This window comes from Oncorhynchus mykiss, chromosome 1 (assembly GCF_013265735.2).
Source record: "Oncorhynchus mykiss isolate Arlee chromosome 1, USDA_OmykA_1.1, whole genome shotgun sequence".
Taxonomy (NCBI): domain Eukaryota; kingdom Metazoa; phylum Chordata; class Actinopteri; order Salmoniformes; family Salmonidae; genus Oncorhynchus; species Oncorhynchus mykiss.
In genome coordinates this window covers 39,014,432-39,029,048 of record NC_048565.1, presented here as the reverse complement: position 1 = coordinate 39,029,048, position 14,617 = coordinate 39,014,432, and the positions used below count along the sequence as shown (strand labels likewise).

The window sequence follows — 14,617 nt, the reverse complement described above, 5'->3', positions numbered from 1 at the left end:
TTTTTTTCTGATCTGCTGTGAGTGTATCCTTCCCGTGGAGTAACAATCCATAGTGGGAGACACACCAAGTCAAGAATCAGCCCAAGGCCCAGAGACAGAAACAAACACACATACACGCACACTGTGCAGGCCGTGGATCTAAGGCTTCCCCTGTGCCCCCATGTGGAGAGAAACCCCAGGGGAACTGACGCCAGCTGAAACCGAAGAACAAGGTAAGGGCCCCGCTGACACACACACGCACACACACACACACACTGGCTCAGCTGTTAGACTCAGAGGTATGTCTGAGCGATACAGAGAGAGCTGGGAGTGAAGCAGACTGCCAAACTAACCAGGAAGAATACACACTGTGAAAACAGACACATAGAGATGGAGACAGGGAAAATTCCACGTGCCATGGTACAGTGGTTCCTCCTTTAAAAGTTGCTTTATACTGCGGCACACCCTGTGTGCTGTTGCAGCATTCTGTGGCACGTCATTTAATTCTCAGCCATTTCTTCTGTTACTGCAAGTTATTCCTAGTTTGACCACCAGAGAGCATCTGTGAGCATTTGATAGTATTCCGTATCGACATTACCAGAGAATTTAAAACCTTTTTTGTAATAACATAGTATATGGGATTGATTTTAGGAAATTTGGCTTAATTAATTTGATTAATATTATGGTGTTTCCATTCAGAGAAAAATTGTCAGTTTGTAAATTCAGACCATTTCGCTCTCAGAGAGCACACTGGATGTTCGGGCTGAGGAGTAGGGTTGATTTGAGCATTCTGGCCTTACAACGGCAGTCAAGCACCCAAGCTAACGTTGGCTAGCTACTTACAGACACAAATGAGACTACTCTGACCATTTTACTTGCCCTAGCAGAGCTGGCAAGGCAGTTTTAGTGTTAACCAGAGAGTTGGTGAATGTGCTGTTGGAAACAATTTAATGATGCTTTTTTTTACATTTACTGACACCGGCCATATTCAACAGGTGTTGAGCGTCCGTAAAGCAATTATTCTGTGCTCTGGTACACTCAGACAAAAGTGCTCTGAAATCCATGTAGATGGCAGTCTTTTGTGGAGCAACAATGCTTCGAGAGTGGCTGTTGTCTATGTGTGCAGAGGGTCCCTGGTTCAAGCCCAGGTAGGGGCGAGGAGAGGGACAGAAGCAAAACTGTTATACTGGTACCATTCTAATCAAGAGAATCTCCTCTTTGTAATTATGTAAGTCTGGGCACCGAGCTCATTTGTCATCGATCGCTAGACCAGAAATAGTCCGAAGTTTTAATTTTTCCCTACTTTTTCATTACGCAGACATAAACACAATTGACGCCATCGAGGTGTGGATGTTTACTTTCTACACAAGTTGTTTTTTCCCAGTTTCGTCCAACGAACAGATTGTAGAGGTAAAATAAAAAGAGCAACATTTTTTATGGAATTCTAAGCATCACTCCAGTTAAAACAGGCTCTGCTAACGTTCCATTCCATTAATTTCCTATGGACTCGCGCTAGTGTTCCAACTTAGCCAACGTTCTTAAGCTGTTTTTCAGCCTTGGGGGAATTTTGACTCTAACGGTTTTCTTCCGCTGAAGGAGAGGAGGACCAAAATGCAGCGTGGTTAGAGTTCAACATGTTTAATAAAGACCATTCATGCGAACACTACAAAATACAAAAACAAATGTGAAAACCGAAACAGTCATATCTGGTGCAATGACACAAAGACAGAAGACAATCACCCACAAAATACCCAAAGAACATGGCTGCCTAAATATTGTTCCCAATCAGAGACAATGATAAACACCTGCCCCTAATTGAGAACCAATCTAGGCAACCATAGACTGACATAAACACCTAGACTAGAAAACACCCCATAAACATACAAAACCCCTAGACCAGACAAAACACATAAATCCCCCATGTCACACCCTGACCTAACCAAAATAATAAAGAAAACAAAGATAACTAAGGCCAGGGGCGTGACAGTACCCCCCCCCCCCCCCAAAGGTGCAGACTCCCGGCCGCACACCTAAATCCATAGGGGAGGGTCTGGGTGGGCGTCTGCCCACGGTGGCGGCTCTGGCGCGGGACGTGGACCCCACTCCACCATAGTCTTTGTCTACTTTAGTCTCTTCCTCTGGCTCTGGCGGATCCTGGCTGACTGGCGGCTCTGGCGGCTCCTGGCTGACTGGCGGCTCTGGCGGCTCCTGGCTGACTGGCGGCTCTGGCAGCTCCTTGCATACTGGCAGCTCTGGCCTATAGATAGCCAGAGCAAATTTATGAAAGCACCGAATGTCCATTGAGAAAGCACAACGACTATACAATTTAGGTAAGCTAAGAATGACGAGAATAATCAAGTCAGTAAATGTTGAGTAGTTAGCCTATAGTTAACATACTGGCAAATTTTATGTATAACTACTAACGTTAGGTAGATAGCTAACATACCGGTACATACTGCTGTAATGATATGCTGTGTGGTTCGTAAAGACAGCGTAGCTAACAAATTGTCAGCTAACATAACATGTAAGGTAACTTATTTGAAAAGTCATTACTTTATTTCATTGAGTAGCAAGCTACCCCTTGGTCATTAGGGCAAATCTGGTCTATGATAGGAGGGGGAGTTTTCACACCTAGCTCAGCTATTAGACTATTCTTTAGTAAAGGTTGAATAGGGGGACAAACTACCTGCCCTCCAGGTCACCTACACCACCCGTTGTCACAGGAAGGCCAAAAAGAGAGACCGATAAACAGCTTCTATTTCAAGGCCATCGCTCCACAAAAGTCGCTCCACAAAAGCCAAGGGGAACAACTACTTCAATGTCTCAGAGTGAGTGACGTCACCGATTGAAACACTATTAGCGTGAACCCTGCTGTTAAACAGCCATCAGTAACATTGAGTGGCTGCTGCCAACATACTGACTCAAATCTCCAGCCACTTTAATAATTAAAAATTGTATTTAATAAATGTATCACTAGTCACTTTAAACAATGCCACTTTATATAATGTTTACATACCCTACATTACTCATCTCATATGTATATACTGTACTCTATACCATCTACTGCATCTTGCCTATGCCGTACGGCCATCGTTCATCCATATATTTATATGTACATATTCTTATTCATTCCTTTACACTTGTGTGTAAAAGGTAGTTATTGTAAAATTGTTAGATTACTTGTTAGATATTACTGCATAGTCGGAACTAGAAGCACAAGAATTTTGCTACACTCGCATTAACATCTGCTAACCATGTGTATCAGACAAATACAATTTGATTCGATTTGATTTGTCTATTATTCAGCTATTAGCCTTCCTCCCCAACTTGCAAGAAATTGCTGTTCCCATCGCATTCCTTTCCCTCTTCCACGCATCATCATTCTGCTCCTGAGGAGCTCGCTTGTGGTCGTGCTGGCAGGATATGGCAGCATCTTTGGGTGTGCGTCAAGAATTCTGCATACAGTAGCACGTTTGTATGAAGGTGTGGTTATTCACAGGCAAATTGTTATATGCTATGGAGGTACATTTGTGTCTTTTTGTCGAGAGCAAAACCTTTTTTATTTTCAATCAAAAATAATTGTTCTGAAATAAACTTTTTTTCCGACACAAAGAAGTCAAAGCGGACACCTACGAAGATGGCATCTCAGGTGTGCAGCACTGGGCTGTATTGACGTATCCTAAAAATGACATCTGCTGCTTTAGATTGAACAAAAAAGAAGCTGTTTTCTTTACTTTCAGAGAGTGAGCTGACCAAGGGGTCGAAAATGTAGACATTGCCAGATGTTCACTGTCCGAGGAGCAGGCCGTGGAAGCTTTATTGCTGGCAAAAGTGTCCATAACCAGAGGTAATTCAACTATTCTGTGTCCTTTTTCTCCATCTCTGCCTGTCTTGTTGTACATGGAACCTGTCTCACATGCCTTAATTAAAAAAAACTTAATAGGGATAAGCGTCCCGTCAACGGGTCAGTTGTAAATCATGCAGCGCCGTGTGTCACGATCGCACATTTTTGAGAAACAACAAATGTCGGTACACAGAAGTGTCTTATATTGGCTGAAATCTTAAATTCTTGTTAATAATATACTGCACTGTACAATTTACAGTAGCTATTACTGAAAGAAATGCCATGCTATTGTTTGAGGAGAGCTTCTAACAACAAAACACTTTTCTCACCACGATAGGTTTGATAAATTCACCTGGTGAAATGTGTACTTACATTCTGAAATCTTGCTCTGATTTATCATCCCAAGGGTCCCAGGATAACATGAAGTGTCGTTTTGCTAGATAAAATCATTTTTCATATCCTAAAAGGTCCATATAACATGCACAATCGATTTTGTATTTCCACTCAATTTGCAAAGAAAGGAATCTGTGAAAATCTAACCCTAAACGTTGTTTCAACCAGTCAAATTACGTTCGTATTCATTCCTCAAAGATCCTAGAACGTAACCAGACTTCACTATATCATTAGTAGTGTAGTATATCCTATAGGACACCAAATTTGGTCAGAGAGCGACGCCTTCATGGCGTGACGATGACACTGGCGGTCACTTGATTGACTGTAACTTTGTCAAATAAGCACTAATCGGGCTCAAACAAAGCTAGCTAGATAACCAATGAGCAGAGCTTTACGGGAGGACCTGTCACTGCTAACCTTGTGTGACAGCAAGCCTTTTCATTTTGGACAAAAATTGCAAGAATATGGAGAGTTATGAAGTTATGAAAACTGGGTGTTTTGCAAATGTTGCACTTACAATATGGCTACTAATACTGGAAAAGCTAAATCAAAGTCCAAGTATGTAGATTTGACGATATTCTTGCAGAAAAATGTAATGTAAATGTAAATGTGTCATTCACAATTTGCCCAAATGTACCTGGGTGACTTCACACTAAATGTAATGTACCTTGCTCATACTTCAAGTTATCAATCTTTGCTACACTGCTACACTGCTGCACTCTTGTGGACACCATCAGAATTACAACCAGAGTGATGGCTAGATTTGAGACCTTTCTGTTGCTTTTCAAAGATGGTGGTAGAAAACAAATACAAAAAAGGTTGGTTTCTTCATTGTATTTTCTTCTACCAGATCTATTGTGTTATATTCTCCTACATTCAATTCACATTTCCACAAACTTCAAAGTGTTTCCAATCAAATGGTACCAACAATATGCATATCCTTGCTTCAGGGCCTGAGCTACAGGCAGTTAGATTTGGGTATGTCATTTTAGTCAACAATTGAAAAAAACGGGGGCTATCCCTAAGAATTTTTAAGATGTCAGCTGCTAATTTTCAGATATACACCACATAATCACAGCCATTTTACCTGGACTATATGTTGCTGCCAAGTCATGATTTCCCTCGGGGTTAGCTTTGCAATAACCAAGTGGTGAGACACATAGCCCTATATATTTACATGTTTCAGGTACACTCCGATAGGTGTCCGCGTCACATACAGTATCTTCTATTGACATTATCTTCTATTGTTTGTCCTCATATGTCTGTTTTTCAGCATAAAGTACTCTGTAGCCACATAGTGTGGACACCAGGTGAGACCACACACACACAATAACAGTCTCTCTTCTTCACTTCATCCCTCTCCCCCTTCTCCCTAAATCCTCTATGTTATATCAGCTGTTTTGGTGAACCCCTCCCGCATCTGAACTGGCTGACACAAAGGGCACAGCATGATCATAGGTGAGATGTCACTTGGTCGGGTCAACAGGAAGTATTATTAAAGAGATGCTTTACATTTAAATACAGAGAGAGATGTAGTCATCCAGGAGTTAATGATCCAAGGTCATTTTTGCATTTCACCTCCTGATTTAAGATGACTGACCATGTTAGAATAAAAAAAAACAAGGCTTAATCATGCTCTCGCTCTATCTATTTGTCACTCATCTGCAGGTATGTTTTGATGTGAGAGAGGAAGCCAGTCCCATCATCGCCACCTCACTCGCTCTTAAGATAACCTTCGGGCCAACTGAATCATGAATCATGCTGTCTGCCGCTGTTCTTACCTCTTTCCCTTTCTCTCTTCTACACCTCGCTATTAGCCCCGAGGACAGACGTGATTATGGGGCCTTACTTAGTGGGAGCAGTGAGGAGGCGCTTTGAACAGTTTGTACAGCCCGGGGTACTGCACTTCGAACTAAGTTATAGATGCAGGCAGCCTGGAGAGCCACTACGGGCGCTAGCTAATGACATTGAGAGCCTCTTTCGGCGGGCATATGCTCACATGCCCCCCTCCGTGCAGAGCGAGCTAGCACGGGACCAGTTCATACAGGCACTCTCCTACTATGCGGGCTGGTGGGCAGAGCAGCCCAGAGTTGGAAAAGCCTGCATGGGTGGCTGAAATGACTGAACTAATTTGTGCTGTGTCGCTACAGGCGGCATGAAACACACGCCCCTGGTCCCAGGGTCTGCTGGGGGTGTGGCCAGCCAGGCCATATGCGCCGGGATTGCCCCATGTCCCCAGAGCTTAGAGAAACGGCTCGGGGTCCGCATGGACCGGGGTGTGCGGAACCCTGGCTCTCTCCCAACCATCATCATCTTCAGGAGGAGCAAGGCTACGCTTCTTTAGAAGCACAGGCTGCCAGTTGGACCTAAATGGGGGCACACTGAGCTTCCAGGGAGGGCCGGCAGTCACCATGGCTCCCCCTAATGTCACATTCGCTCAACCCAACAAACCCTTTACTCCAACAGTTAAAGCAGCAGAGACTCATGGCTGCCCCCCTCACCCACATATGTGTGTGACTTTTCCCCAGCCCCTCTGTCACCTATGGCTGTTTGTTACATTCCCCCAGCTACCTCCACGACACATCCCTCCGTGAGCCCGGGCAGTGCCTCCCCCCAGCCCAGCTATCCCAGATAGGAGAGGAGAGGACATTGTCTGCAGTGAGGGAGATATGGGGGAGGAACTGTGTTGGTCTTGACCCCAAGCAGCAGGAACGTTGTGGCAGTTGCTGTTTGAATTCAGAGACAGCTTTGTGCTGAGTGAGGAAGAGGTGGGTCAGACTCATCTGGTGCAGCATGAGATCGACACAGGTGATGCGTTCCCGCCGTATCCCGCTGGCATGCCAGGAGGCGGCAGACAAGGCTGTGTTGGAGATGCAGCGGGCAGACTTTATCGAGCCCTCAGACAGCCCCTGGGCAGTGCCAGTCGTCATGGTTCCTAAGAAGGGGGGCAAGCTGAGGTTCTGTGCGGACTACAGGCGGCTGAATGAGGTAACCAGGAAGGACTCATACCCCATACCATGTATCGATGAGTCACTGGACCTGGTTAGAGGGTCCTCCTGGTTTTCCTCACTAAACCTCCGCAGTGGCTACTGGCAGGTGCCCCTCTCCCCAGAGGCCCAGGAGCTTCCTGGGCCTGGCCCTCGTACTACAGGAGGTTTGTACGGGGCTTCTCAAGCGTCGCTGCTCCCCTGAACTGCCTGCTGCAGAAAGACAAGGCCTTCACTTGGACACTGGAGTGTGAGGAGGCATTCAACACCCTCAAACGTGTCCTGATTAGGGCCCCCGTGCTCGCTACCCCTGACCTCAACTTGCCCTTTATCCTGGACACAGATGCGAGCAATGTAGGCATGGGTGGGGTGCTGGGGCCAGAGGGGGAGAGAGTGGTGGCGTACTTCAGCAAAATATTTGACAAACATGAACGCTGCTACTGTGTCACCTGGTGGGAGCTCCTTGCTGTTGTGGCTTCCATCAAACACTTCAAGAACTACCTGGGCGGCCTGCCCTTTACCGTAAGGATGGAACATTCTGCTCTCCAGTGGCACATGTCTTTCAGAGAGCCAGAGGGGCAGGTGGCACCGCTGGTTGGAGGAGCTTCAGCCATACGACTTCACAGTGGTGCACATGGCAGGGGCATGCCACTCCAACTCTGACGCCATGTACCGTTGGCCCTGTACTGCAGACGAGTGCCGCCACTGTGAGCGGAGAGAGGGACGTGAGAGGGAGCTGTGTGCAGAGGAGTGGGTCTGTGCCACAGTGTGTCGGGCGAGCGGGCCTGTCTGCTGTGAAGTGCAGACTGTCGACATGACAGCAGCAGGGACGGGACACAGACCTACAGCCGGTGCTACAGTGGGTAGAGGCGCAGCTGAGGCCACCCTGGGAAGAGGAGCCGCGCTCTCACTCGCGAGCAAAGGCTTGTGGTCAAAGTTTGAGAGACTGCACAAAAGCACTGCGGGAGACTGTGCTCCAGAACACTCATGGGGGGTGGGGACTGGACACTTTGGGGTCACAAGAACACTCCGCCGCCTCCGTCAGGGATCTTACTGGGGGCAGCACGAGGGATGTGGAGGACTTTTGCCACCGCTGTGACAACTGCACAGCGAGAAAGGGCACCCCCGGCCGCTCTTATGCTCAGCTAATGTGCGGGCTCCCATGGAGAGGATGGGAGTGGATGTAGTTGGGCCGTTCCCCACCACAGACAGTGGAAACTGCTGGGTGCTCACGGCCATGAAGTATTTCACAAAATGGCCCGAGGCCTATGCTCTGCCTGACCAGGAGACCATTGTCGACACTCTGACAGTGGGGATGTTCAGCAGGTTTGGAGCTGCGGAGTCCATCCACAACGACCAAGGCAGAAACTTTGAGTCCTGTGTGAGAGGTTGGGTATGCACAAGACCCGCACTACTCCTCTCCATTGTCATAGGGATGGCCTTGTGGAGCGCTTCAACAAAAGGCTGGGACAGCAGCTGGCCATCGTCTCTGCCAAACACCAGCATGACTGAGACAAGCACCTGCCTATGGTCCTCATGCCATGCCGCTCCGCTGTCCAAGATTCCACTCCTACATGCCTGCCTTCCTCATGCTGGGGAGAGAGATCCGCATCCCTGCAGAGCTGGCATTTGGTCGGCCCCTGGATGGCCCTTATGTTCCCCCGGGGCCGGAGTATGCCCGGAGACTCCAGGACCGCCTGTAGACAGTCCACACCTTCGCCAGAGAGCAGCTGGTGAATGCAGGTGTGAGGCAGAAGAGGAACTGCGCACACCCGGGGAAGGCACTTTGTGGCTGGGGAGCTGGTCTGGATCTACAGTCCCCTAAGAAAAAAAGGAAGATGCCTCAAGTTGGGCAGTCACTGGGTGGGACCCTGCAGCGTCCTGGCGAGGTTAGGGGAGGTTGTTTACCGGGTGCACTGCACCGGGACAGGTTAGCCCATACAAAGGGGCCTCTTCTCCCCAAACCCCAGGGACTCCCTGGAAGTTAAGTATTGGAAGTTAAGACCAGGTTTAGCCATTCTCTCTCTTACATCTGGCCTTCACACGAGAAGGTCACAGTTATTTTATTGGGTATCCTTCATATATTTGGCGTGGGCTATGGCCAAACAGTATCCTGTGTGAAGTTGGGTTAATAAACCTTAAATTCGTAAACTCAAATCTCTGTCTGGACTATTGTTCCTTTATGATCTAGCCAGGTTATTACAGTATTATTGTATAAGGAAGCTACAGATGTAGGATCTTAATTTGCTACGGCATTACAGGAAAGTTCTCCTGCAACAAGGCAATGAAATTAAGATCCTGAATCTGTACAAGGTAATTAACTACTGTATGGGAATGAGGACTAATTAGCCAAGAAATTACTAATATAAGTAATCAGTATAAGTATAAGTAACTGCCTCAGCAGTTCCCTGTGCACCAGAATTGGGGGAGGAGAGAAATGTTTTTTTTTGGCAGTGGATCAATCGCTGAAAAACTCATTCATTTTACTGAAGATCTAAATGCCACTCAGAGTGCACATAGGGTGGCAGGTAGCCTAACGGTTAGTTTGGCCAGTAACCAAAAGATCACTGGTTTGAATACCCGAGCTGACAAGTTGAAAAATCTGTCAATGTAGAGTAGAGTGGTTGTTAATGAGCAACAAGTTCTGAAATGTACTTTCACTCTGTTTAAGACATACAGTAATTAAAGATCAGAGAGACAGTATTTTGGTCTATGCAATATCGTAACGTTCCTGTGTGTGTGCAGGTATACAATATGTGCCATCTCTGTGGAGTGGCCCTGAGGACAGACAAAGGTCCAGAGCATGAGGTCCATGGGCTTCTGGATGAGGCCTGCAGGATTGCCCTGTGGAGGATGGGCTGCAAGGCCACCAGCTGGCCAGAGGTCATCCTCAAGGTCTTCAAAGTGGACGTGGCGGGGGACATGGAGACAGTCCAACCCCATCCGCTGCTGGATGTTGGCCATGCGAGGAAGGGGCTTCTGCAGCTTCTCCAAGATCAATGTCCCTGAGTGGAGACCCCACACTACCCACTGCCCCCTTTGAAACCCTCCCTATAGCGGAAAGGGAGGAAAAGGAGGAATCCCCCTCGTGGAGTCCCAACGCCTAGCCAAGAGGACCAAGTGGGACCTCCAGGACAATGCTGATATTGTTGGGGAGAAGAGAGCCTGGAGAACAGAGACAGAGCCCCACCAGGGACCTGGCCTTAGACCCTGGATGAGACCCAGCTTCCAGAGAGCTCAGTGGATGAAGAGCATAACTGTCTGCCAGAAAGAGCACCTGATTGCCAGGCTGCTGACCGATAACCTCCCTGTGGACTTCCTGAGGTCAGACACCTATCAGTTGTGTGAACAACTGCTGTTTGAGCCCGTCCAGTCCCCCTGAAGACACCTCTTCTGCCGCAGCTGCATCACTAAATAAATATGCTCTCTGGGCCCCCACTGCCCTGCTTGCACCCTGCCCTGCGCCCCTGTCAGTCTCAATGCCCCGGCTAAGGCCTTCCTTGGGGTGCTGCACTCCCTGCCACTCCTCAGAGAGAGCTGTGGGGAGCGGGTACAGCAGGACTCGTTCAGCGCCCACTGTCTGGATCACCAGCTGGAAGAAGAGGAGGGTGGCTGTTGGTCTCCAGAGAAGAGCCTGGACAACTTCCTGCCTGTCCATAAACAGGTAGGCCCGAAAGCATCTCTTGTCGCTGACAAGGCACCCCCAGAAGTACCGGTTGAGGGACATAAAGACCCAGGTGAAGGTGGGCGGGAAACGAACACCGATAGGCAGACGAACTGGAGGCCATGTTGCAAGGTTCGAGTCTGGGCATTCTTTCTCTCAACCCCCCCCTCTCTCACCCCCTATCTCTGTCTCTCCTCTTTTCATTCTCTCTCTAATGCACAATAACTTTTGTCAAGAGTCTGTTAGGATCAAAACAACATCAGCAGCAATTGTATCTGCAAATTATACTGGCAGCACAGTCCTACACTCTGCAGCCAATACATCAGTTTATGCCAGATTTACTGATTCACCCCGATCTCCCCAACATAACATTCATAATGAAAACAAATGCAGGGGTGCAATTAAGAGATTCCCTTCTGAAATTATCAGCAAAGTGCTGGAATTAGCTTGTGGACTTACCAGTTGCACTTAGCCATCCTGGATCCGAGATCGTGAATACAGCCTGAAGCTAATTACCATAACGCAACGTTAACTATTCATGAAAATCGCTAATGAAATGAAATAAATATGCTAGCTAGCCTTTTGTTAACAACACTGTCATCTCAGATTTTCAAAATATGCTTCTCAACCATAGGAAAACAATCATTTGTGTAACAGTAGCTAGCTAGCGTAGCATTTAGCGTTAGCATTAGCATTAGCATTCAGCAGGCAACATTTTCACAAAAAACAGAAAAGCATTCAAATAAAATCATTTACCTTTGAAGAACTTCAGATGTTTTCAATGAGGAGACTCTGTTAGATAGCAAATGTTCAGTTTTTCCTGAAAGATTATTTGTTTAGGAGAAATCGCTCCGTTTGGTGCGTCACGTTTGGCTACCAAAAAAACCCTGAAAATCCAGTCATCAAAACGCCAAACTTTTTTCCAAATTAACTCCATAATATCGACTGAAACATGGCAAACGTTGTTTAGAACCAATCCTCAAGGTGTTTTTCACATATCTCTTCGATGATATATCGTTAGTGGAAGTGTGCTTTCTGTCCTGAATCCCAGGAGAAAATGCCCGCAACTGAAGATTACGCACCAATTTAGACAAAGGACACCGGGCGGACCCCTGGAAAATGTAGTCTCTTATGGCCAATCTTCCAATGATATGCCTACAAATACGTCACAATGCTGCAGACATCTTGAAGAAACGACAGAAAGCGCAGGCTAGTTCTGGTGCATTCACAGCCATATAAAGAGACATTGGAAAACAGAGCTTCAGAAATTCTGCTCATTTCCTGTTTGAAGTTTCATCTTGGTTTCGCCTGTAGTATGAGTTCTGTGGCACTCACAGATAATATCTTTGCAGTTTTGGAAACGTTAGACTGTTTTCTTTCCAAAACTGTCAATTATATGCATAGTCGAGCATCTTTTCGTGACAAAATATTGCGCTTAAAACGGGCACATTTTTTTTATCCATTCATAAAAAATTGTCTTAGTACCTGCCTTTGTTTCTCTCTTTCTACTCTTTTCTTTCTTTCTATCTCTCTCCATCTCCCTCTCTCTCCATCATTATTTAAATAAAGGTTAAAAAAATATAATCTCTCTCTCTCTCTTTGGTCTGCATCCTGCTGTGTGTCTGGCCATCCAGGTCAACATGTTCCTGAGCTACAGCCAGTATCACATGATGTAGTAGTGGGCACCAGATCATCCAGCTCCTGCACACCCTGCGGGCTGCAGAGAAGGAGCTCCTCCCAGGCTACCACCCTTTCGAATGGCAGCCGGCCCTCAAGGTCGTGTCCAGATCCTGCCATGTGGGGATCATTGACAGGCTATCAGGGTGGACCACCTCTGGAGACAACTCCCCAGCGAACAACATCACACGTTGATTCCGATACGATGTGGCCCTGGTGTCGACCTTGAAAGACCTGGAGGAAGACATACGAGGCCCGGAGGACAGCACCTGCACCTCTGGCTTCAGTGTCATGATCGAGGAGTCCTACGATGGCATGGGCAACATCAGTGAGAAGCAAGGTGGAGGACCAGCCATCCTGGAAAAGGCTGTGCATTTCTCCATCACCATCATGTCAGTCTCTATCCAGGCTGAGGGTGAAGATGAGGCAATCACCATCTTCCGGGCGCTCATGCCCATCTCAGAGATGTCTGATGTTTGTGGACGAGTCGGGCCACGAGAGACTCATAGAAATCCTGGGGCACGTGGTGGCCGAAAGGAACACTACGAAGCATAGTCGTCTCATTCTGTCTGTGGGCGGCCTTTGTCTTTCCATCGGTTTCCACTTCAGGGGCACGGGTAACGTCAAGATGATGGTGTGAGATATAGAGGGTTTGGAGGCTTCAGGCTCCACTTACTGCATGCTGTGTGACGCCACTCAGGCAGAGGCCTCCCACAATATGACTCTCTACTCTATTACTCGCAGCCATGGCGAAAACCTGGAGCGCTACGTACTCTGGAGGACCAACCCTTATTCTGAATGTTGCTGTGAGACTCGGTCAAAGGTGTCTCTGCTAAGCCCTTCATGGAGACCCAGTCCACCCTGCACTGCAACGTCACCGAGTTCTACAAGATCTTCCAGGATGAGATAGGGGAGGTCTACCACAATACCAACCCCAGTCAGCTGGCAGGCCACCCTGAGGAAGAAGATGAAGATGTGGAGGTGGTGTGTGAGCTGGTGCACAAAGCGGAGTGGCAGGAAGCTCTGAGGGAGATGATGGTTCTTTACCTCCAGATGGAGCCTGTGTGGCGCTCCACCTGCTCGGCCAAGGAGTGCCCAGACCAGCTCTGCCGGTATGACTTCAACTCCCAGCGCTTCGTAGAGCTGTTCGCCACTGTCTTCAAGAACAGGTATGACGGCAAGATCACCAACTACCTACACAAGACCTTGGCCCACGTGCCGGAGATCGTGGAGAGGAATGGCTCCATCTGTGTCTGGACCAGCGAGGGGAATAAGTCTGGGAACAAAATTTTCAGACGGTTCAGGAAGATGAACGCTTGCCAGTCCAAGGCCTTTGAGCTGGAGGACGTGCTGAAGCACCACCGGCTCTACAACTCCAAGTACCTGGAGAAGTTCATGGAGTCTCACAAAACTCTGCTAAAGCCGTGTAGGTCACTATTGACCCTTTAGAGAGTCAGGAGACACAGCAGGATGCTGGCAACTCACTAGATGTCCCAGACTTACAAATATTGTTTGATTTGACAGTTCTTTGGGACTTCGTGGATTATGTCAGGAATATGTCTTAGCCACAGCATGCATGATTCTAGTCTGTTTTGTACTGTTCTGTTTCAAACTTAATATTTACTCTACAATATGAACTACAGTATGTATGTATTAGTAGTGATGTAGGAGGAAGATACTATATTCTCTAAGACACAATATTATTGAAAATGCCCCAAAATGTCTTTGATCCATCATATACTTTGAGGAAATTTGAAAAGGCTTTCTATCTTACATTTCATTTTCATTCGTCATTTCCAATAGGTTTCTGACTGTCCTTCTCAGCCTTTGCACTTTATATCGGTGTTTTATATTTCTTAATTTTGAGTTAATAATTTGAGTGCAGAGATCAGACATCGTTTCCTCTCCTCTGCTTTTAGCAAGAAGATAGTTGCTGTTTTATCTCTGGGTGTCTGTGAAATACGAGACAGTGTATTGTATTGAATGGGCTATGACACATCCATGAATTTATCCAGAGAGGTTATTTATGGGAGCAAATAAAAGCACTGTAATGGAGAGAGAATTGTGTTAAAG

The 14,617-nt window shown here is 47.0% G+C and overlaps 1 pseudogene; it reads left to right on the top strand.

Annotated features, from left to right (window-relative positions):
* The first annotated feature begins 9,957 nt into the window (after positions 1 to 9,957).
* LOC110520456 lies at positions 9,958 to 13,974 on the top strand (annotated as a pseudogene).
* The last annotated feature ends 643 nt before the right edge of the window (positions 13,975 to 14,617 follow it).